The sequence below is a fragment of the Lithobates pipiens genome, unplaced genomic scaffold, assembly GCF_037356315.1.
Source record: "Lithobates pipiens isolate NorthernLeopardFrog02 unplaced genomic scaffold, aLitPip1_a1.2 Scaffold_10, whole genome shotgun sequence".
NCBI classification, from domain to species: Eukaryota; Metazoa; Chordata; class Amphibia; order Anura; family Ranidae; genus Lithobates; species Lithobates pipiens.
The window spans coordinates 200,241,335-200,260,259 of NW_027507686.1; the positions used below are offsets into that span (position 1 = coordinate 200,241,335).

The window sequence follows — 18,925 nt, forward strand, 5'->3', positions numbered from 1 at the left end:
GATCTTTTAGTTTAGATCAGCTGAATATAACCCAAGTAATTGATGTGCAAAGTTATACAGGTTGTTTTCTTTAGAAAGCAGCTAGAACCTTAATATAAAAGCCTGTGTTCTCTCGGTATGTTGAAGAGAATGATCCTTGTGAAAGCAGTGGTCTCTCTGCAGAAGTCCAGAGCCCCCTGAGTCAGAAAAAAGGCTTTGCCATCACCAAAGCCTAAGTTAGCTATTGATTAGAGAACTCTATGTGTATCAGCAAGCGGAATTTCAAACCTCTATACTTCCCCCCACTCTGTACTAAACTAGAAAAATACATACATTTTGGCTTTAGATACACTTTAAATACATTCTAGAGTAATAGATAACACATTAAACATTTTTAACAACAAATGTAATATTACAAATGAATTTTTTTTTTTAGTCTTGCAATTAATATGAGGTTAAAGGGGTTAATTTCTGTTATAACGAAAAAAAATATTACTGATATTTAGTGTATTCAAAAGGAAGTAGAAGAAATGTAACCCAGTTCCTTCTTTGAAAAAATGCTGGTGTTGAATTCATTAAAGCAGCTGGATTTTCACTTATACTGCACAGTTGAAGTAATTGAGTAATGAGTGCTGTGCTTGTTTCTGGCTCCTTCCCAGGTAAAACGTATGTCCTGCTTGGAATGAGCTCATTTGCAATTCCAAGATAAACAAGTCTCTGCTTCATAATGCCTGAGGCGGTTTACACTGAACAGTGGACAGTTGTAAGTCATCTTTAGCACAATGTAGACTGTACGCTGACCGAAGCAATTCACACTTTTCGATGGCTAACATTAGAGGTATGAAAATTAAAATCTATGTTTGACTTATTCTAAGGCTTGTTGATAAGGTATGTACAGACTTACATTTAGAATAAAGTGCACTAACCAAAAGAAAGTAGAGAAGAACCAATCAATTAGCCTGGTTTAATGTGTGAATTTTTAAAACATTTTAGAAAGTTTTTTGAAGTTTCCTATTGCTATTACTGGGACCAGATTCAGCATTGGGAATTGTAGACTGGTCGGTGGCTTTTTCCTGTACAAGTAACAAGCACATTTTCTTTGTGAAAGAGGTGAACTCAGTGGCGGGGTCTAAATTTGACATAAAAAATAGGCACCTTGAATGCTCAATGTAGACCCCTTTCATGCCCATTGTAGACTGAAATTCAGTGTAAATGGAAATCCAGCCCAGATGATGACATTTGGCGGGTTTCTCATGACCAGTCAAGATGGGTTGCATCATCGGGTAGAACCCTGATTTGAAAGCATTGCATATGTCCACAAATTTGTGGGAACCCACAAAGATGAACACTTCAGTGCTCCATTACTGTTCTGAGTCTTCACCACCAGTCACAGTACATCTTAGTCCTCACCCTCAATACATTTTTAATGCAAGCTGTTACTGTTTCTCTCACAGGACTGTCCCTGAACTGCACACTCAAGCTCCTGAGAAACAGACATGCTCCCTAAAGTTCTCACTGTATATCCGGGTACACACAACTATAACACTTTGGGGTTCATTTACTAAAGCTCATTCCAGTTTGGTGCATCTATGCGTGGTAGCCACAATCTAACTTTAGCTTGTCCAATTAGGTTTCCCCAAAAAACCTGGAACCAGATTTTGCACTCTCCAGTTTTAGTAAATCAACCCCTTTTTGTATGGCAATTAAGAGAAGGGTTGGTTTTTGCATTTCACAGCCAATTAGAGCAACAGCAAAGGCTACATTTGCTTGGCAGGAAGTGAAACTGATAACGCCGACATGATAAATCAGTTCGAACTGAACTGTCAGTCCAGATACTTGTCCTTCTCTTTCATAACCTTCTTGCACTAGAAATCAAGAAATCCAGGTTTGGAAAGGCTTAGTAAAATTTCTACGCATTCTACCAAAAACTGTAGTATGCTGGTATGAGCACTCTCCTAGATTTGGAAGTATAATTTTGACCTCTTCTATTCAGGAAGCTCGCATTTCTCTTAGCTTGTGTTGGAGACTGCGTTAGACTGGCTGGATTGATCACTGGTTTTGAGTGGGTATACGTGTGGGAAAAAGGGAAGGAATGCCTTCCAGTGGATAGTGCTCAATGATGCATGGTGGCGATGGACCCTCTTGGGGATTGAGCTGTTGCCTTTTCTGTGTGACCTTACGGTTGTTTCAGAATGTAGACTTAGTGTCAGAAACCATGAATCAGACCGAGACAGAAGTACAATTAAATCACACTTGTTTATTAATAAAAAATAAAAAGGTAGAGTAAGCGTATTCAAAGCATAACCAGAGTCCAGTAACCAGATCGAGTAGTCAGCTAGTCCAGAGTTCAATAACCAGATCGGGTAATCAGCCAGGCCAGAAGTCAGAGATCCAAGTGGAGGAACAGCAAGCAGGATAAGGAGCCAGAAGGGATGTCAGCAAGCCAGTCTTTAAACAAAACCGCAGGAGATGGTTTCTTGTGATGTGACCAAGCCGAAGGCAGAGATGAAGTGAGCTGCACAGCTTTAAGTAGGCAGGTCAGACGAGCAGGATCAGGAACAGTTGGATAACTGTGGAGAGAGATGAGAGCTGGCAATTAGCCAACAGCTGAGCAGCCAGCCCAGAGAAGGAAGGGCTAAGCCAGCTCTGACACTTAGATAAAAAGGAAGGAGCACCCAGTGTCTAGAGAATTACAACTGCTAAAGTATGGCTCATGAACATTTATTAAAAAGTCATCAGGGCTGTTGCTGCGTACCATTTGATAGGAGCAATTCCCATGAATGGTTATGTTGGATCAAGATTTCAGAAACCACAATGGCAGAATGCTGACTTTAGTTTCATAGGCACGCTGTTTGCTCCACTTGCAACTAAAGCCTGAAATCTTCATACAACATAACCATTCATGGGAATTGTCCCCATCTAATAATATACAGCAACAGCCCGGAAGAAGGAGAGGGTCTATTCTCCCAAAACATTTTGGCTTGATGTACATTGGTACTTTTTAATCAACGTCCATGAACCACACTTTAGAAGTTGCAATTCCCTGGACACCGGGCGCTCCTTCCTGTTTATCCCAGGCACATTTCTCTAAGGCCCCTTTCACACTGGGGCAGGAGTGGCGTCAGGGGTAAAGCGGCGCTATTTTTAGCCGAAAAGGGGTTAAAACCGCCCACAAACCGCCACTGCAGCAGTGCTTTTCCACAGGGAATACACCGCTCCTTCACTGCTCCAAAGATGCGGCTAGCAGGACTTTTTTCACCGTCCTGCTAGCGCACCACTCCAGTGTGAAAGCCCTCCGGATTTCACACTGGAGTGAAAGGGGCCGGATTTTTTCAGGTGCTATTTTTAGCACTGTAGCGCCTGAAAAAACGCCCCAGTGTGAAAGGGGCCTTAGGGAGGACATAACTTAACTATAGCTAAAGAAGATCAGATTAAGAAATTTGTTCCCTTTAACAATATTTCACATTTTCAAGCCCGAAGTCATCTTTTTAGGGAAGACAAGCATAATGTAAATAAATACAGTTTGCTGATACTTGTTATACACATACTTCATCCAGGTCTGTAATGAACCAAGGACACAAAAAAGGACAGCCCAGAGTATTCATTTTCTAAATCAAGAAAGGAATAGAAGCTTGCTGACTTTGGCCACAAACATCCAATGACCAGAAACGTGAAGTAAAATAAGGAAAATGTTACCACAATTTGTAAATTTTAAGACTTGGTGCTGACCCCTCTATTCTCGCTGTTCTAGGCACTTGTCCAATGCTACCATTATGGTAAATACAGTTTGGCAATTCAGATAATAATTTATGGTAATTATTGCAGACTGATAATGGAACCAATCCACTCAAAGCTGAATCTGATGAGCAGATAAAAAGATGATCTGACATAATATGTATAATATATTTACAGTTGTTCAATATGGGAAAGAGAACTACTTATGCAACATTAATTATATATCATTATTTCACCTCTTACCATAGAAGTTACGAAGTATGTAAAGTTGTACATAGAATAGGGAAGGGTTAAAACCCTTATCAGGTTATTTTTTGCCGACAAGTCCCAATAGGGGATTCCCATTCACTTCCTGTCCTGAAAACACAACAGCAAATGAAGGGAAATCTCTCCAGGACACAGTACACAATACAGTGCAGCTGTAGTACAGTTGCTAATACAGTGCAGGCAATGTATACAGTATCTAATACAGTATAGCATGGTGTTGTAAAACAAAATATACATCATGTCCGGAAGGCCACCAAGGAGAGGCAGACGCTCACAGGTCACTAAAATAGGGCAAGCAGCCTCTGTGTCTACAATCAACAGTGCTGGTCATGGATATGGTGCATCCTCTGCAGGTGGCTGTGGGGCACGCTTGTCCTTTTTTTCTGCTGCTGGCCGTGTTATTGAGCCAGAACATGCAGAAGAGTTGGTGGAGTGGATAACAAAGCCGTGCTCCTCATCCTCTGTCACCCAGGCTCAGAGTAGTTTGCCTTCGAATGCAGCTGCTAAAGCAGCCTATTCCCCTGGCTCCTTGTCCACAGTCACTCCCAAGAAGGACAGTAAACTAGCATTCATGTTCCCCCAGCTGCAGCATACTGCCAAGTTTGCTCCAGTGACGAGGAGGGAGGGGATGATGAGATCACTGACTGTACTTGGGTGCCCGAGAGAAGAGAGGAGGAGGCACAACTCCAACGAAGCAGGATGTCTTCTAGGGGGCAACTTAAGGGCAGTAAAGCTAATGCACCACAGAGCTCTGCAGGTGCAGGGTGCTGCTGAATTTGAAAAGTTCCTTGGTGTGGGCCTTTTTCAACACGTATGCAGCAGATTGCACCATTGCTGTTTGCAACCTATGTCTGAAGCGGATCAATCGTGGCCAGAACAGCAGGCGCTTGGGCACCACATGCTTAACCAGATATATGAAGACCTGCCATTCAGTCTGTTGGCAGCAGCATTTGAAAGACGCACATCAAAGAAAAAGGTGGACTTCTCCTTGCTCCTCATCCTGGATCTCCAACCCTACTATATCTCCAGACCTCTCAAAAACCTGCACTGAGAGGAATGAAGGTATAGCAATAGGTGTCCCAAGTGCATGCAGCCAATCTGCTAGAAGTACACCACCATCTGATTTTAGCAGTCAAATTTCTCTACCCCAGTTGCTGAACCGTAAAAAGAAATTTGGTCCCAGCTTTCCATATGCTCAGTGTCTAAATTGCTAGCACTGCAACTGCTGCTTTTTCAGCTGGTAGGCTCTGCCCCCTTTCGTGAATTTGTGGAATGTGCTGTATCTCAGTGGCAGGCTCAAACGCTTTTTCTTTTCATGGAAGGCCATTTCTTTTCACAATTTCTTTTCATGGAAGTCCATTCTGGCTCTCTACCGGCATGTGGAAGGCAATGTTTTGGCCTCGGTGGACAGGGCGGTCAGCAGTAAGGTGCATATTACTGCTGGTCCAGCAGGCATGGGCAGGGACGTTACCTTTCCTTCATGGCACACTGCGTAACTCTGCTGGCAGCCGGGAAGGATGCAGGATAGGGTTCAGTGTTGTTGGATCTTGTTCTGCCACCATGCCTCCAAAATGCTAGTGGTGATTCTGCCAGAGCTCTCTACTCCACCCCTCCTCTTCTTCTTCCTCTATGGCCTCTTCTTCAGATTTGTGCTCAAATCAGCCGTGCTCAGTAAGCGCTCAAGGGGCTATGTAAGCATTCAGGCTAAAAGATGCCATCCGGTGCTTGAGTTGGTCTGCCTAGGGGAGAGGAGCCACACTTGGCCACCTTTGAGCTCTGCAGGGGCAGGCTGAAAGGTGGTTGACCCCATGCCAGATTCATCCAGGAATGGTTGTATGCAACAATGGCACCAATCTTCTCTCCGCCCTCCAACAGGGACACTTGACCCATGTTCCATGTCTGGCACATGTCCTGAATTTGGTGGTGCAGTGGTTCTTGAGCAGGTACCCAGGATTACAGGATCACCTGAGGCATGCCAGAAAAGTCTGTGATCATTTCCGCCAGCCATACAATGCCAGTGCTCGGCTGGCTAACATTCAAAGGGAATGCAGCCTGCCCACCAACCGCCTCGTTTGTGACATTCCCACCAGTTAGAACTCAACGTTGGCAATGCTGCAGTGGCTGCACACACAGCAGAGGGCCATCAATGAGTACCTGTGCGAGTATGGCACCAGGGCAGGGTCAGGGAGCTTGGCTTCTTTTCTCCACGTCAGGGGCTACTGATCAAGGATGCATACACTGTCCTGTCACCATTTGAGGAGGCCACAAGGATGGTGAGCAGTGACAATGCATGCATCAGTGACACTGTCCCTCTAGTCTTGTTGGAGCACACGCTTCGTGGAATCATGGACAAGGCACTTGAGGCAGAACAGCGGGAGGAAGAGGAGTACTTCCTTACCACTCAAGGCCCTCTTTATCCAGACAGCATTCCTGTGGGCCCACCAAACACACAGGAAGAAGAGGAGGAGGAGGATTGTGTCAGCATGGATGTAGAAGATGACATCTCAGCAGCAGTCTTCAAGGGATGGTTTTCAGTCCCCAGAAACCCAAGGAGTTGTACGTGGCTGGGAGGAGGTAATTACAGATCATGTGATCCTTAGTGGCCCAGAGGGCTCAGAATCAAATGCCTCTGCAAACTTACGCTGCATGGCCTCCCTGATTCTGCAAAGGACCCTAGGATTCGTGGTATCAAATAGAGGGATCATTACTGGCTGGCAACCCTTCTTGATCCATGTTACAAAGGTAAGGTTTCAGAACTCATCCTGGCTTTGCAAAGGGAGCAGAGGATGAAATATCTTCGGGAGGCCTTGAAGAAAGGTTTGTGCTACACATTTCCAGACCCCGGGAGGTTACAATTTCCTGGTGCTGTACAACGTTTTGCTGAGGCTTCGTTCAGTTAGAGGAAGAGTGATGGAGAGGGTGGTTGGCTGAGTGGCGACTTTAAACAAATTATCTGAATTAGTCTTGGATCAACAGCTATCAACCACCTGATGCTAATGTAACTGATTGAATTTGCTATGGATGTAGGATCCCTTGAAAACTGCCTATGCTGACTATCCTGTTCCTCCTCAATCTTGATGATGCTAGCTTCCAACAATATTTTTGGTTTGGGGCACCACCACCATCACCCAAGGTCCAATTTTTCTGCCCCTGTTTTACCAGGGCATGTAATTAAAATTTTTGATCTAATATTTCACAGCAGGGCTGGTTCCTGCGCCCACCAAGAGTAACTGTGAGGGCTTACAGTGTTCTGGTACCACTAACACCTAAGGCCCAATTCTCTGCAGAGTATATAGTGCAGGCCTTATAGTATATATACTGTTGTTCAGAGTATATATGACCCCCACGCCATTTTTTTAAACATTTGGGTACGGGTTCCCCTTAATATCCATACCAGAACCAAAGGGCCTGGTAATTAACTGGGGGGGGGGGGGGGACCATGCTGTTTTTTCAATGATTTTCATCTATATTGCTGGCACCCGACAATACATTACAGGTGCATGTAGTTTTAAATTACATTTTTACTTTAGAAATTTCATTTTGCTGTGGTATTGTTCTAAACACTGGAAAAATGCGCTACTTTACAGGCATACTAAGGACACCCCCAGGCACGATATTTAAAGGAATATTTCATTTTTATTGTTTGACTTAAAGCATTATTATTCACTGGTCCTGAAAAAAATTGCCATTTTTACAACTTTTTTTGCATTGATACATGTCCCCTGGGGCAGGACCCAAGTCCCTGAACACTTTTTATGGCAATAACTTGCATATAAGCCTTTAAAATTAGCACTTTTGATTTTTCACATTTGTGTCCCATACACTTTAGCGGTGTTCTCATGTTTGAACACATTTTTTGTCTGTTGCATGTTCTGCTGTGAACTGAACTCTGAACTGGGGGGGGGGGTGTTCGGCTCAATCCCTACCTGGTACATGTAATTGGTTTTATCAGATTACCAATAGGACATCTGGGTGATATGTGGGCTGTTTCTGAGTGCCACAACAAAAATTTGGTTGTTTTTCCAAACGTGTGATACACTAACTATTCTGTGTATTTGAGGGGTCATAGTTTTCTCTCTTTATCAATGCATAAGAGAATGATTGGTGAACTGTGACTACAGTAAAACTCAATTAAACTCAGCTCAAACTCAAATTGTGAATACAATCTGGGAAATTATATATTATACAATCTCTGTCCCCTTTAGCAGCTGGTGTAACATGCAATAAATACAATAGCTGCTGAAGGGGGCTGAAAATCTATAATAAAATTCCAAATTTTATTCACAGTTCAAGTTTTTACCAGCCATCCTCTTAAGTCATGATGATGCAGGAAAATCGTAATGCCCCGAAATGAGTTGGATGCGTTTTGGAATAAAATCTTATTTTTGAATACATTTTGGTGCAGTTCTCAAATCTTCTGATTCCACTATAGAAACAAAAAGATTACAGAAGTTCTAAACTTTCCTACTCTAAAACTAAAGAATTGCCTTTACATACACTTCAAAGCTGAACACCAGGCTGGAGAAAAAGTTAAAATATGCTGTTTGTCCCCTGCAAGGGGTAAAAAATGTCAAATAAATAACATTGCAAAATAAAAATATAAAAATTTCATTAGATCTGTTTTTTAATTCTATAGCTGGAGGATATAATGACCAGCATACTCAAATCAAATGTCATTAGGAAAACTGCAAAGATGAGGGTAAAAAGGGTTATTTTGCTTAAGATCTAAAAATATCTAACTTGGTACTGAGTGACGACTGCAGTCTCTTTTTATTCGTCTTTGACACTAGTAGACTGTGTCAGTCAACTGTCGATGAGAAAAGTAAAAACATTTTTATAGACATTAATGTTTAGAGTATGGAGGTAATGAATAAAATGAACCGTATACCTTTTTCAGAGGTACTCGAATTACAGACAATAAACCAGACAGAACAAGTCATTTATGAAGGATTAAGTTATGACGCAAAAGCCAAATCTGTGTAATCCATACTTTTCCTTTGCATGGGGAACCTTAAGGGAACTGCAGCTAGGCGTTAAAGATTCACTGTTAGTATGAAGAGTGTGGTACTATGAAACAGAGGGAATTGGGTGAATTCTCAAAGGTAAGCATGAGCAAGTTCACGAGGGCATCATCCTATCAGAGACAATTCACATAAGAAAAATAGGTTATAAGGGACATACAAATATGCACCTCATGAAATTATAAAATAAATGTCAGATAACATAGATAAAATCAACAGATATTTTTATTACAATCCATGTTAAAAAAAAATTGCTCCACAAGGACATTAAAACCAGAAGGAATAACAGGTATATCTATGAAAGAAATCAGAATCATCCCCCTAAGATCACAAGCACGAGTAATCTACGCATTTCATGGGTATGCCACTTCTTCAGTGGGATGTATTTTCATGTTAATAATTTGCAATAATCTCAATGTCAGTCCATCTATGACAGTTAAAATATACACAAGAATATTTTTGTATATTGTACATTTTATAAGATAATTTAAAATTAAAAAGAAATTTCACTTTGAGGAAATAAATTAAAATTGACCCAATAAATATCCTAAAGTGACAAAAGCAGTGACTCTACTGTGAGATATTGGCACAGCGGGACTCAAATTAACATTAAAGAGTTGCACTACAAAATATTTTTGATATAGCAATTAAAAAGGATAATTGTGATATACAAATCATAAGCAATGTGTACAAAGACTAAACAATCCAAATAAACTTCAAGTGTAAATATATATTAGTGAGAGAAATTGAGTCCACTTCTTATATAATCAAAAAGTTCAGTGTATACAGTGAACATCCATCACCATTGTGAAATCCAGACTGTGACACTACCACCTTAATGAGGAAAGAATGCAACCTTACTAGGTTCACAAGACCTTCAAATTAAAGAAGGTCAGCAGAGTTTGTGTGGCATAACAACCTGGCCAGGGTCTTCCCACAGCATTCCTATAGGACGTCTTTAGAGGCAAATGTTTGTGCAATAATGGTTGCCTCTGCATCATCCCCATAGGCTCATCCCCAAAAACATGGAAAAAATGCCCCACATGGTGTAAAACCTTTAAGTAGATTTATTAAAAGTATAAGATTGCACAAAAATAAAAATTAGATTTGCATAAAAATAGAAATTCGAGAAATCCTCTTCAGCCGACATACAGCAAACAAAACCGCACTTCCGGGAACATAAACATGTGATGATGTCAGCACATTGCTCCATGCTACATGTTTCGTCACAGGTTCCCAGACCTGTGACAAAACATGTAGGGAAGATTGCAGCGCTGATGCCATTGTGTGTTTCCTTTCCCAGAAGTGCCACACAAATCCAACACACAGAAAAAGCTATAGATAATTTTACTGAAGTTTAGGTAAGGTGCAACAATTTCAGCCCAATTAATGTGTGCTCTTGTCCTCTCTTCTCTAAACACTTGTATCTCGCAAAATTGAACTGCAACCACCTGAATTTTGTAGTCCCAAGTTGGAAAAAATGTCAATCTCTAAACACAAAGTCTGCTTTATTAATCCAATGGACAATACACTCTCTATTATGTTCCTTCTGTACATATACTGTATACACAGTTTTAGAAGGGTTTAGTATCACATACAGTATAAAGAATAAATATTGTTCCCAACTCACTGTAATTGGCATGAGATCTCACCTGCCTGAACTGGCAGTTGATCACAGTCTCACACAATAAAATATATTTTCTAGAGTCTCTCTGTTTTACTGCATTTACCAAGGGGTTCCAACAGACTTTATGGTGCAACATATGCAAGACTCCTTCACAGATAACTATTCACACTTGTCCCTGACCAGTTTTTTAGGAAATCTCCCAAGGATTCTTGCTGCAGGGGTCCACCCAATATGAACTACGAGGGTAGTGCAGAACTTCCCAGCACTTGTCATCTGGTATGACACTTCTTGCCTTTTCTCTTCTAGATGTACATGGAGCCAACATGCACCATAACAGAGTACCACCTCATGTCACTACAATGCTTCAACACACTTGGGTTGCAATTTACAAGAAACTTTCCCTAGAGCTTAATGATTGGGGTGAAACTTAAAAAAATTGCATTTTTGCTTGCACATGATTGGATGATGCACCTCATTAACCTCATTCACTAAGCCCTGGGTAAAATTTCCTTGCAAATGTGATTTCCCTTGCAAAATGAACAATTGATTTGTCTTTACTTTCAAAATTTTTTATTTGTTTCGAAGGAAAAATAGAATCCATACAAAAGATTGCGACCACATGTCGTCACACATATATATGAAGAACTTGGAAAACATGTCAATAAGTACAGGCAAACAGCATAAGCCGGAGAAGACACATTGCAAATTGTAAGGCATCTGTATTATTAAAAACAGCTGAAGATGATAGTGAAAGGAGCTCACTGTGTCTGGAATGGAGTGATATGACAGTTAGGGGTGACATAAGAAATATGGACGGGATGCCACCCAGTACCCCCGACACCCCAATTGGGATCACACTGTGTCGGGGGCAATAGGTGCCCACAAATTATGAACATAAGAGGAAATAGGTGAAAAGAAGTTGTCAATCAAATACCAGAGAACTCCTGTTTTACCAGCCGGTCAGCCCCTAGGCCGATCTGAGGGTCCTCTGTTGGGAGAAGCAAAGCAGAGCAAATTGCCTCGGACTCTTTGTGTCAACCAACAAACATTGCCTAGAAGACATTTATACAAACTTTTATAACTTTCCAGACTAGCCTTAGACCATAGTATGGAAACCAAGAGAACATATGCGAACAAGAGAAAAGAAAAGGGAAAGATAAAGACAAAGAAAGAGGAGGGAGATAGAGGGGGGTAGGGGTGGAGAGAGCATCACTACTTGTGTCAGGTTTAATAAGAGAAGTTCATACATATGGGAAGTTGGTCAGGCCCATTATTCGGGTCCAGGGCTCCCAGGTGGCTACGAACCTATCAGATGTGTCCTCCAACATACTAGCGAGCCTCTCCTGAGACATGATCCAGGAAATCTTTTTCTTAACTATTGTGAAAGAAACCCCTGGTTTCTTCCAATTCCTGGCTATGGAGATTTTGGCTCCCAGCAGTACAAATTGGGTCAACCTGCTGGAGGGTTTAGAGAGATGGGGAATTGGATCATTAAGGAGAGCCACCGTGGGAGATCTGGGAACTTTGGCACCAATCAATCTTTCAATCAGGTTAAAAACTTTCTCCCAGAAGGGGCGGATTCTTGGGCATTCCCACCAAATGTGTGACATCGTCCCCGTAAGCATGCAGCCCCGGAAACATAGCGGACTGGCTGTTGGGAACATGTGTGCAACTCTGACTGGCGTGTAGTACCATCTGGTTAGTACTTTTGTCCCTGCTTCCATAAGGTTTGTATTGAGTAGACCTCGAAAGGATCTAGCCCCTATTGAGTGCCATTTATCCAATGACCATTGGAAAGAGAAGTCAGTTTCCCAGGCGACCATATAGGGCCCCTTTGTTTTGGGGGTGGTGAGAGACGTGTAGACTAAGGAGATCCCCCCCTTCTGGTCCATGGCTTGACCGCACCAAAGTTCGTATTCTGTAAAAAGCGGGGGGTTTAATTCCCCTTTGCAAAGGGAGTGTAGAAAATGTTGAATCTGATGGAACCGAAAAATTTCGGTCTTAGGAAGGCTTAGTTTCTTGATACAAAATTGCAAGGTAATAGGTCCTGTGGCTGTGAAAAAGTGTCCTATCCTGTAAAGACCCTTATCGATCCACCATTTGAAGGCGAGTACATTGTATCCTGGAGGGAAGCGAGGATTATTGAAAATATGAGTTAAAGGTTTAATTGCTGAGACCAAGGAGGTAGAGTAGCGCAGGGAATCCCATAGTTTAAATGAATGGGAGAGAGTTGGGGACAAGATAGCGGGTCTATTTTTCTGAGGGGTCCATAGTAAAAAGTCTAGGGTAAAAGTGGGGGCAGCCTGATTCTCAATATGGATCCAGTCCGGCTTCTCATATTTTGAGTAAATTACGGATAACTGTGTTAGCCTAGCTGCTTGGTAATAACGGAGAAGAAGTGGGAGGCCTAAACCACCCCTCTTCCTATGAGCGAAGAGGGTATTACGGGTTAGTCTATAGCCTTTCTTACCCCAAATGAATTTTAGGATTTTGTTTTGGAAGGTTGAGAGGTGATCCCTACGAATGGGGATTGGCAGAGATCTAAACAAATAAAGTAATCTGGGTAATAGAGTCATTTTGATAGCGTGTATCCTGCCTAACCATGATATGGGAAGATGGGACCAAGTCTGTAAATCTGCTTCCAGTTTACGGTACATCGGGGGATAATTATGACTGTATAAAGTCTCTACCTTAGCTGTGAGGTTTATACCTAGGTATCTGATGGAGGATTCGCTCCATTGGAAATTGAAGTTCTGCTTTAAGAGTTCGACAGTGGAGGGAGTTAGAGAGACATTGAGAGCCTGGGATTTACTGTAGTTCACTTGAAGACCCGACATCTTGGAGAAGGCTTCTAGCAAGTTGTTTAAATTGGGCAAGGAAGTTATGGGAGAAGTGATGTAGAGCATGATATCGTCCGCAAATAGGGCACACTTGTGAACACGAGATCCGCATACCACCCCTTTTATGTCTTGGTTTTGTCTAATAGCTATAGCGAGGGTCTCGATTGCCATCGCACAAATTAACGGGGACAATGGGCATCCTTGCCTAGTTCCTTGTCTTATGGCAATGGGTTTGGAGTAGAAGCCCTGGATGCGGATTCTCGCTGTAGGGGTTGAGTATAGGGCCTGTATTAGGCCAGTAAAGCGTTGCCCAAAGCCCCATTTGCAGAGGATAGCAAAAATATAAGGCCAGGAGACCGAGTCAAAGGCCTTCTGTAGGTCAAGCGAGAGAAGCATACCCGATTGTTGGGGCCCTCCCGCCCAGTTTGTTTGAAGTATGGACATAATATCTATGGTTCTTCTTATCTGATCTGGGCCTTGTCTACCAGGAATGAAACCCACCTGATCCTTGTGTACATACGCATTAATGAATTCTGCCAACCGGGAGGCGAGGATTTTGGTTAGTATTTTAATGTCACAGTTAATTAAAGAGATTGGGCGGTAATTTCCGACCTCTTCTGGGTTTTTATCAGGTTTTGGGATGACAGTTATAAGTGCTGCGTTTAGTTGGGGATCAAGTGGGTTTCCCTTCGAGGCATAGTTGAAGAATTTAGAAAGGTAAGGTGCTAAAGTTTCGGCGAACTTTTTGTAATAAGGATTGGACAGGCCGTCCGGGCCGGGGGCTGAGCCCGGTTTTAAGGTTTTAATTGCTGCTAAAACTTCTGCCGTTGTAAAAGGGGCTTCTAGGCTGTCTCTATGGTTCGAGGATAGTTGTGGGATAGGAAGGTCATTTAGGAAAGCGTCTATAGAGTGATCAGCAGGGGCTGGGGATGGAGAGTAAAGTTTATTGTAAAATTCTGCGAATTCTCCCAGTATCTTTGTAGGGTTAGCTGAGGGACCTTGTCCAGGGATTATAATCTTTGGAAGAGCCTGTGTTTTGAGTCTGGGAGATAATTTATTGGCCAGCATAGAGTCCATCTTATCACCTTGTGTATAGAATCTATTTTGCGACCACCTCATTTGTTTTTCGGCTTTAGCTGTCAGAGCTAAGTTCAGTTCGAGTCTGGTCCTGTCCAATTGAGGGAGTAAATTAAGTGACGGGTCTAGTTTATGCCTGGTTTTTAGGGACACGTAGTCGTTCTCTAGTTCTCGAGTTTTAGATTGCTGCCTCTCTCTCCTTTTTAATGGCTGATGATAATCTGATAAGTTCTCCCCTAATAAAGGCTTTATGAGCCGCCCAAAGTGTTTCCGCCGATACATCATTTCCGTCGTTAAATTGAAAGTATTCCTTTAGGGAGCCAGATAGCACAGAGACTCGGACAGGATCTGATAGTATGGACTCGTTCAGCCTCCATTGCTTCTGGCCCGATCTATTGTATTACGAACGGATGGTCATGACAACTAATGAGTGATCCGACAGGCAGGAGTCAATAATTTTCGATTGAATTATGACAGGGATAACTGAAGATTTCACCAAGAGGTGGTCAATTCTGGCATAAGAATTGTGGGGGTGTGAGAAGTGAATATAGTCTCGTTTGGTGGGGTTTAGTTCTCTCCAGACATCTGCCAGTCCCTGGTCGTGTATTAATTTCGCTAGTTTAAGGCTCTCATTCGAGGGGCGGGTAAGTTGGGAACCTGGGGGCCTAGTTTTGTCTAACCCTTGATCAAAGGCCACATTGGAGTCTCCCCCGAGTATAACTGTTCCCTCTAGAAGGGGGGTGAGGTGAAGGATGGGTCTTCTGAAGAAGGCTGTTTGACCCTTGTTAGGGGAGTAGTAGGAAATAAATGAGTAAAGGTGGCCATCTAAAGTGCCCTTCACTAGCAGATATCTGCCATCAGGATCTTTAGTTTCGGATATTAATTGGAAATTGCAGGATTTAGCAAACACTATTGCTACCCCCTTGGTCTTGTTAGCTGCATTTGCTAGGTAGAATTTGTTGTAGTGGGAGTGTAAGAAAGAGGGGTTATACGTGCTGGGAAAGTGGGTTTCCTGAATCAAAAGGACGTCTAGCTTGGACGATTTATATGAGTTAAAGAATTTTCTTGCGTTTAAGGGGAGAGTTTAAACCTTAAACATTGTGGGAAGCTACCCTCCAGATATGTTGTGTGTGATCAGCCATGAACCTCGCAGTGGGGGGAGCTACCCATCAACACATCACTCACCCTCCCAAGGTGCCAAAACGGGAGTCGTAGCCGGACCAATTGAGTACGTTGGTGGAATGTGAGAACCATTGTGATGTTGCCAAATTCCTTCAGGTCTGAGAAAAAAATACAAGAGAGTGACGCTCTGGAAAGGGTGGGGGAAGAGAAATAGTAGTATAGAAGAAGCAAGAAGAAAAGGAAGAGGAGACATCCCCCCCTGGTGGACAGAAAAGCAGGAGGGGAGGTATGAGAACCACGAACATCTCACAGTCAAGTATGAGATATGTAGAAAAAAGAAATAATGCCAACCCTAGGGTTGGTCTTCCGACCTCGCCGACCACCGAGATGGTCGAGAAGGTAGGATGAGGCGCATGTGGCTCACGCCGCGCCCCAGCACTTCTTAACCCGCTGGAAAAAACCAAGTGACAAAATAACCATGCGCTTGCCAACAGGTGTATACAAAATAACACGTAAAGAGCCACCCAAAAGGCATTAAGCCTCAATTACTATAGTCCGGTGCACCCCAATAGCGTACAAAAAAAAAAAAAAAGGGTTTGTGGGGCACAAAAGTGACGTCAGTGCCCCCATTAAGGGGGGGCTGGTGGACCTTTCAGACCTCATGGTTCAAGGAAAATTTTCTTCTAGGATTGGAATCCTTTCTGAGAAGCAGCTTGGAAAGTCTTGGATGGATCAGGGGGGACCGTGATTGGAAGATCTTCGGGATTTGGTTTTGCTCCAGAGTGGATTGGGGGATCCAGTAGGTGGAGGGCGTTTGTTGGAAGTGGAGGTTGGAGCAGCAGTCTCCATTTCCATTTCTTGGGCTATGATGTTCAATTTCAGAAGTAATTTTTCACCGGCGTCGAATGTGGAGAAGGAATATGACCGGTCCTTGAGTGAAAATCGAACCGCAAATGGGAAGGCCCATTTATATTTGATGTCCTTTTGGGCCATGGCTGTCAGGAGCGGCTTCAGGGCTCTTCTCTTTTGAATGGTAGCTGGGGAAATGTCCGCAAATGTTTGCACAGGGTGCCCTTGGCATGAGATCTGCGGTAGGGTTCTGGCTTGTTTCATCACCTCCTCCTTAACAGCGTAGTATAGAGGTTTAGCAATTACGTCCCTGGGAGACCCATCCTTCCTGGGGGGTCCCATAGCTCTGTGGACTCTGTCTAGTTTCAGGCGGGCTGCTGGGATATTGGGGACCAGAGCTCGGATCAAATCTTGTGTTGCCGTGGAAACGTCTGTAATGGATTCTGGTAGGCCTCTAATTCTAAAGTTCAGTCTCCTGGACCTATTTTCCAGGTCGTCAATGCGTGAGAATGCTGTATCTAATTGATCTTGCAGAGTTTGAATGAGCCCGGTGTTTTGATGGGAGATGGCTACTGTTTGCTCAATTTTGTCTTCCATAGCATCCATCCTGGATCCTATGTTTTGCAAATCAGCCCTGATTTCGCCCGTGATGGCTGCAGCGTTAGCCGCTAGACCCCTATCTAGGAGTGTTGAGAACTTGAGGAATAGTTCTTCCATGGATGACTGAGTCATATGAGTAACTGGGCCCTGAGGGCCGGGGGTGGGCAAAGCAGGGGGGGCCGCCGGGGAGAGGGCCTGGTCTCCAAAAGCTTGATTGAGTAGCGATTCTGTAGAAGTGGGTGAGGGGGTCCCCATGCTGTGAGGTCCTGATGTGAAGTGGAGGATAGCCGAAGCTATGACTGATCTGTGGTCTGGAGTCAGCTCTAGATGTTGTGGTGGGGGCTGAGTGGCGGTGGCCGCCGTGGTGGCCATCTTGTGACTCCTTGATGAGGTGGTGGAGTTAAACTCCCTGTGTAAGTTCCTCCTGGCCCCCGTTTTAAGCATACAAGGGGCGCTTATGGTGGAAGGGAACGAAGAGTACCTTTGGATGCAGTTTCTGAGCCCTTCGGTGCGGTGAGAGCTTCTCAGCACGAGCGCACGAGTGCTTACAGTCCGGCGGCCATCTTGGTACACCCCGCGGAAATGGGATTCGGCCTCCGTGAGGCCTATGCTCGTTCCGGAACGACGATTCGGTCTCCGGGTGATCCCCAAGGAGTGTGGGGTCCGGTGCACAGCTTGTGAAGACGGTAGCTTGGCTGGGTGGCCCGCTAGCAGTGCTGGAGAGGCGGCGTGGCGCGGAGCTCCCGGCTTACGCGGCCATCTTGGAACCCTCGCGCATGCGCACTCAATTGATTTGTCTTTAGTAAATTATTCCATTGGGATCAAACTGGGCAACCAGACCCCACCTAATGGTTCTGTCAGGGACACACTGGCCAAAGTGCAGTTGAAGTTCCGAGGCACATGCAAATGCACAGGCACGGTCCTGCTGGTGCCCATCTTGCGGTACATAGTCGTGTGCTTATGTGTAGGCGTGCATATGTGCAGGCGTACATGTATTTGCTACTGACACTGGGGCCAAATGGCCTATATCAGTGATGGCGAACCTTGGCACCCCAGATGTTTTGGAACTACATTTCCCATGATGCTCATGCACACTGCAGTGTAGTGGAGCATCATGGGAAATGTAGTTCCAAAACATCTGGAGTGCCAAGGTTCGCCATCACTGGCCTATATAAATGCGGCAGCTGCACTAGTAGGTTACTGTCTGCTCTGCAGCTATTAACTGTGATCCTGTTCTTATTCTTGTGTTCGACTCCTGTGATTGATCCTGCTTCCCCTGATCACCCTTGAACTATACTTGCCGTGACCTTGGCTTGCTTCTAGACTCTGCTTACCCCTTACTCATCTGCCTGATCTTGTGTTGCCAACCTCTGACCATTCTCTGCCTGCCATTTATATCTGTATTTGGCCATGCATTGCTGACCTGGTTTGTCTGACCCTGCATCCAGTTATCTGTCTGTCCTGTTCTGCATAATGCCTGGTTATGCTCATCCTCTACCTGTCGTGTGCTGCCAGTCTTACTGCATATGCTACCAGCTGCTGTCTAACCAGCCTGGGGTCTGCTGTTCCTTCTGTCAACTGCTGCTCTGGCTATCCAGCTCAACTCTGGTGATGCACCTACTACACACCTCTGCGATTGGCGGAAGATCTTACAGGCACTCTTGCATCATGTGCTCTTGAGGCCACTTTCACATCATCAGTGGCCCTGGAGTCGGGCTATACAAGAGGTCTCCCTCTACATGTCAGGCATTGCCACAAGGTACCCCTGTATCAATCAAAAGTTATGACAGATTTCTATGCAACCAGGG

The 18,925-nt window shown here is 43.9% G+C and overlaps 1 long non-coding RNA gene across 1 annotated transcript in view; it reads left to right on the top strand.

Moving 5' to 3' along the window:
- Positions 1-724: 724 nt before the first annotated feature.
- The window catches only part of LOC143942328 (uncharacterized), an 89,453-nt gene continuing 71,252 nt past the window's right edge, over positions 725-18,925 (top strand). Inside the window, exon 1 of the long non-coding RNA XR_013264757.1 lies at positions 725-817. This is a non-coding gene — a long non-coding RNA (uncharacterized LOC143942328). The remainder of the gene's footprint in view (positions 818-18,925) is intronic.